The sequence below is a fragment of the Coturnix japonica genome, chromosome 4 (assembly GCF_001577835.2).
Source record: "Coturnix japonica isolate 7356 chromosome 4, Coturnix japonica 2.1, whole genome shotgun sequence".
Taxonomy (NCBI): domain Eukaryota; kingdom Metazoa; phylum Chordata; class Aves; order Galliformes; family Phasianidae; genus Coturnix; species Coturnix japonica.
This window is the reverse complement of record NC_029519.1, coordinates 13,679,492-13,685,645: the sequence shown is the minus strand read 5'-3', so window position 1 is coordinate 13,685,645 and position 6,154 is coordinate 13,679,492.

Genomic DNA, 6,154 nt, shown 5'->3' with positions numbered 1-6,154 from the left:
AATGAACATAACTAAATATCAAACATAATAGAATGAGCAAGAGGGAGTGAAAGAAATAATACTGTCTGACCAGAAATAAATATATACGCACATATATATATATATATGTTTTGCCAATTCCTACAATGAAATCTGTCATCCTGAGAGAGTCCTGGTGCACAGCCACCTCCCTGTGCCACCTCACACAGCTATGAAACCCTTCTGAGATCTAGGTCTGTTATCTGAACCAGGAAAACTGAGCTTTTTCTCAGCACAACATGAGATCAAAAAGGCAGATATCCTAAACACAGTACCTATCTCTTCCCATAGTTATTCTGATTCAAAAAAAAAAAAAAAACAAAAAAAAACAAAACCACAATTTGTTATTTACTGCACAGAGAAATAAACTCAGAAAGCTGTACCAAAGGTAATAGCTTAAAGCATGTACTATTAGAAGTACAACTCCAGAACATGCTTCTGGATATATTGACGTTCCTTTCAAAATGTAATTCACATCAATCAAAAAGTGCCTCTTCACACCCCGGTATCCTTTGAATCCACAATTCCCTCACACAGCAGCCCCCATACAAGTCCCAAGCTACAGCAGTGGGCATCAAACTTCAATAGCCCAAATATCAAAGTGGACAACAAGAAGTGGGAAGAAAAATAAGCATTGTAAGAAGCCATAAAAACATAAGATGTTGCAGTCTTTAATCATAGCCCAGTCTCTACACACACAGAAGCATGAGCAATACCCCAAAACTGCAGCTCCATTAATTCATGCTATCACAACTACCTGCTTTACCATTAAACACCACAGTGCATAGCATTAGACTACATTATCTCATTAAGAAAAATGGGCTTCTCGTACCTTTATGACAATTCCTGCGATAACTGGAGAACAGTGGAGTGCTGCTGCCTGGCTGAAACACAGCCATTGGGGCTATTTACACTGTTAATGAGAGTGGGAGCCTGCCTCAGCTTTGCCTCTGATAAAAGTTTCAAAAAGCAAGTCATTCTCACAGGTTTATTCAATGCCTGCTAATTAGCCAACCCACTGCAATTAACCTTAGAATTAGAAACTGGTTGAGTGTTCATTTCTGTTTAATCAGATTATTAATAATACAAGCAGTCTTTTAATTATTCTTCCAGTGTACTCCTCCCTCTAAACAAACACGTTTTGACTTTCAAAACACACTTTTAAAGATCGAGTTGTTTTCCCCCAGAATGGGTTTTAGTAACCCTGTCAATCACCTGCACTGGTAACAGATCTGAGATCAAATCAGGATGGATATTCCTAGAAGGTTCTAGATCTCCTGCAGACCATTGCAGATCTGCTGCAGATTTTCTTTCTGAATATGAGGCTACTTACACCTTACTGCCTCTTTGACCAAATGCAGCGAGTTAAGTTATTAAGGGCCATAAGCAAAAGAATCTGCTGCATGCAACTCGCTTCCAAAGCTCTCAGCCCAAACATTTTCTACTCCACACTGTTTAAATATAGATGAGCGGTTTTTCAAAAATGGTAGAATTATTCAGTTCTTTGTTATTGATAAAATACTCACAAAGGTCGCAGATGCAGCACTTTATAGATGATAAATACTCCCAACAGGAAAATCCACTGACAACAAAACTGCTATGACCTTTTATCCGCTGCAAAGTGACTTCCCAGGCAATAACAGCCTCATTTGGTTTCTTTCTTTCTTCCTTTCTTTCTTTGCCTCTTATGAACTTCAAGAAGTGCCTTTTATTGGTCATGGTAGAAAAAAAAAAACCTCAGCAGCATAGCTAGGCAAATTCAACAAGGGCTCTCGGATAATTCTGATAGCAGAAAAGAAAGCAAAGCTCTATTCCTGAAGACAGTTAGTGAAATCAGGCTGTCCTTCACAAGATGACTGTGTTATTAATTGTACCACTGATGTTCTTCCATTCTTTGCTGTGTAGCCACCTATTCCAGCTGTTATTCTGCACTTGAATTCATGCACGTATTCATACACGTTCACCTAAATTATACTTACACAGCTACATACAGGGAGAACACAATATTAAAACAAAATACTATTTTTAAGGCAAACTCAGTGCTTTCAATGCTCAGAAGGCAGATTTGACTGCTTGAATTTGACAGAGGGTGAAGGCATTGCAGATGAGTGCTGACAGTGCTGGTTTAATTATACTATACCATCAGGTGTGCTGTATGCATGCTATAATTTATTGAAAAATCTTAGGTGTGCTCAGGAGTTTTTTTAAATGTTAATGATACCATCTTTTGTATTAGACAAGTACCATCAATAGCCTTAAATCCAATCACAAATGCTCTGTGAGGATAAGGAAAATATTGTTTATGCTAGTCAAGAAACCAACAGTGTTGCTTCAATTTTCTATAGATAACTAGATTACAGCACTATTGTCCAGCATTTCAAGACAGTACTTGACAGTAGGAAACCTGGATGTATCATTAACAAAGTCTTAATGTAAACCCAGGAAGGGCTACGGCTATAGAACAGACCAGATGATTCAGCCCCGTGGCCTTACTCCAGCCAAGGCTGGTATACCCAACTCACTGCAGACACCGCAGCAAGGAGAGCTGACATGGAAGGAACATCTCTCTACCAGCTTGTAGTTTCATTGACCTTGTCATGATTACATGAGAATCAGCCATCAAGCACTTTCTAATTAGTATCAGAAGGATTCAATGGACTTGATAGATTTTCCCATGAAAGATTAATCCCAATACTTTAAGCATCAGGTAAAGCCCCACACTTTTTTCCCCCAAGATAACATATGCATGTAAAATATTCTCCCATTTCCAGCTCTCTCTCTGGCAGTGAATGAGACTTCAGCACTGCTTTCTCTCTTTGCATCCTGGACATCATGTGGGGGTGCTATTTTCATACAGGTTTGAGCCCAAAGAGACTATAGCATCACAGCTTACATGCACCAAGGTGAAAAGGAGCCTGCAGTTTTCCCAGAGGCACTGTGTCTCAAGACAGGGCTGCTTTGAATGCAGTGATTTTTGCTTACTGAATTACAATGGAAACATCCTTTTATGTTACATCCTTTGGGTCCTATATTCCTATAACAGCGTTATCTCTTTAACAGAATTAAGTGCTCAGTCTTACTGAGCAATCACATACAAATTAAAAAGGCCTAATAATGATTATTTTTGACTGACTTGCAAGGGTTATTTGGCTGACTTATTCATTATTAGTTACAGCTTACATAGGTCTTCAGTCTAAGTTCTGGGTCCACACACTCATTTGCAAAACAAATACATTATTTAGATGAGCTCAGAGTCTCATACGAAGCCCTTTACTTACACCCATCAATCACTCACATTTCTTTGCTGACTGTAACAGTACTTACCGACATACTTGAGCTAAAGCTACATACACAAATAAGAGAATACAGAACCAGAGTTTCTTTTTCATGTTTTATTTATGCAGACTCGTGGCTATTTGATGCTTGAAGTATTGTTGAGACATTTCTTTATAGCTTTTCTATTCATAATCCATTTGTATAAAGGATGGTGTTACATTCTATTATTTTAAGACTGGACTATTGGGATTGCCATCACTGAAAGCAATGGATTATTTGGGTTCTGCATGTGTGAATTCCTCCCATTTGGTACCCAGGTTCACTTGGAAGACATCTGTGGATTTCACAAGTTTCACTTTTAATTCTCCACTTGAAGAACAGCAGTACAAAGTATCCAAAACAAAACCTGGCAAGAAATGCTTAAATTGAACATTAGAGAGATCCAGGCCCACAGAGAGCACTCCAGACCCACTGGATTGAGGAACAGAAATAAACAAAGCAGCTGGCAGCGGCAGAGAAGTTCTTTAATCTCTCATCTGAGTTCTTCCCAGATGGCTGTAATGAGATTTTTCTAAAGAGACTGTGGGGTAATATATCTTGGCACAAACCCATAAAAGGTAGAAACCCCTTAATACCAAGACATGGATTCAATACACTTGTCAAGGAGAAAAGCATTTGGACACCACATGGGCAGGAACTGCTGGAGCACTCCCCAGCCCCAAACTACCTGCCCAGGAAGCAGCTCAAGGCTGCTCAGTGCACCATGAACAAAAGCTCATGAGAGAACCTGTGCAGCTTAATTCTACCACCCACCTGCCGTGCCCAGGTGAGAGCTACAGCAGCTCTGTGCACACTTCTGCGATGCTCTTGCATGCCACTATAAATTTGACGTGCTCTCAATGTCTTGCTTTACTAACATCTGGTCCACTGAGACTCTCTGAGGCTGGAAATCCTTTCTTCTTTGCAAAACCATCTTGGAGTAAACCAGACATTGAAATCTTAACCTACCATGGAGTAGTTTATCTGATGCTCAAGACAACATTATGCCATCCTCAGTCATCACTGAGACTGATGGTGAAAGAATCGAGACAACAGGAAGGTCATACATGTACACAGAAATGCATGTCTTACAGCAGAGGAGATCACTTTCCTGTTGGAGTCTGATGTCTTGGTGAGATTCAGACCAGAGTCACAGGTCCAGTTTTGGTGCCTACAACCAGGGCCATACTGTGAGGAACAGAGCACTGGGGTCTGCTTCAGGAGGTGTGAAAGTAGGTAGCATCAAGTGAGCTGAGAAAGCTCCCAGGACAGCTGAGAGCAATGCTGACCAGCTCTTTCTCACAGAGATTCTCTTGTCAGCTGAGCTGAGCCACTGCTTGGTATTTAACATGTGTCAGAGGGGTCCTTCTAGCAGGGGTACCAACCAGATCCCTGCAGGCACTGGATGGTACAGTTATGAGGAACAACCATGTCAAAGGCACTCCAAGTTTGTGAATAGTTTCAGTAATAGATCACAGCCACAAGTAAAGCATGGCAGAAACTCAATATTTTTATCTGATTCAGTTCCCTGCATCACAGTTTTCTGCTGTTCCTGTACACTCATCCACACCCACTGCCGACATAAGAAGACACAAAGCTACTACTATTTTTCCAAAATGTCAGGATCTGCAAACTTGCAGACAGCTTTTTGTAAAGACGAAGGGGGAGGAAGACATGCTCCTTCTCCTCTGCACATTATTCAGAGGCTCGTCATTAGCGCTACTCACTCTCTAGAGTCCATTCTACTGCAAGCGGTCTGTATGCAAATAACCTGTCCTCCCATCACAATCAGGGAGTCAGACATGTAGAGCCCTGCACTGGGGAAGCAGTCCTAATAGGCACCATCATAACGAGTTATGTTATAATTGGAGGCTACAGTACAGCAGCCTAAGTTGAGGGATCAGTGCTTTAGAAAGTGGCCGAGGGAAGAAAATACATCTATCTCCATACTCTTTATTGAAGTCTGATTCAAAGAGCAGAGTTGGTGATTTAACATAAACGTAACACATTTTTATAATCCTTATCAAATGTTCAGTCACTAGATCAGCATAAAGCACAGCTTATTAAAATGGATAAGAAGGGGATTATGTGATTCACACTGTGGAGAAAAGAAATGTATTTAAAATACAGGAATTCTTTAATCTGTTGCTCAGAAGGCACCGCACACATTGCTAGTGGAACAATGTGTGTGCATCCAACTTTTAATCACATAGGTCCTGACAAAGGGAACAGTAAAATGATTCCTCCTGGCACAGGATAAGCTTTTAACAATAAAATCCTGATTGCATGTCAAACTTTGATGATTTTGGTTGGATGACTGACACAAGTATTTAACTACACTTTCACAATTTTAAACAACAAGGCTGAGATTCCAGAGAGTCTAAACGCTCATTTTATATTTTGCATATCTTCTTGGTGCATATCTACTGTTTTCTAACAATGAGCTTTATGTGCTGATCTGCAATTTAGCATACAAACTGAACCTAATGTTCTGAGTAAAGGGCTACTTTCAATGAAAAGAGATCCTACATAGAGACACCTCTGAAGAAAAAAGTAGGATACCTTAACCAAGCTTTCAAGGAAATATTTTATCATTACTTATAACATTGACTAGATTTCATGAAAGACAGCATTACAGCCTCAAAAACATTAGTCAAAGGTTAGATTTCTTTAGCTATGATATCTATAAAAATATAGGCCAAACAAGATGCTTTGCTACAGAATATTCTTCTCATCAGCATAAAAATCATTTTCTATCTGACAGACACATAGTTGAACACCTAGTGCTCCATGTTTGATATGGACAACCAAAACTTGTCCA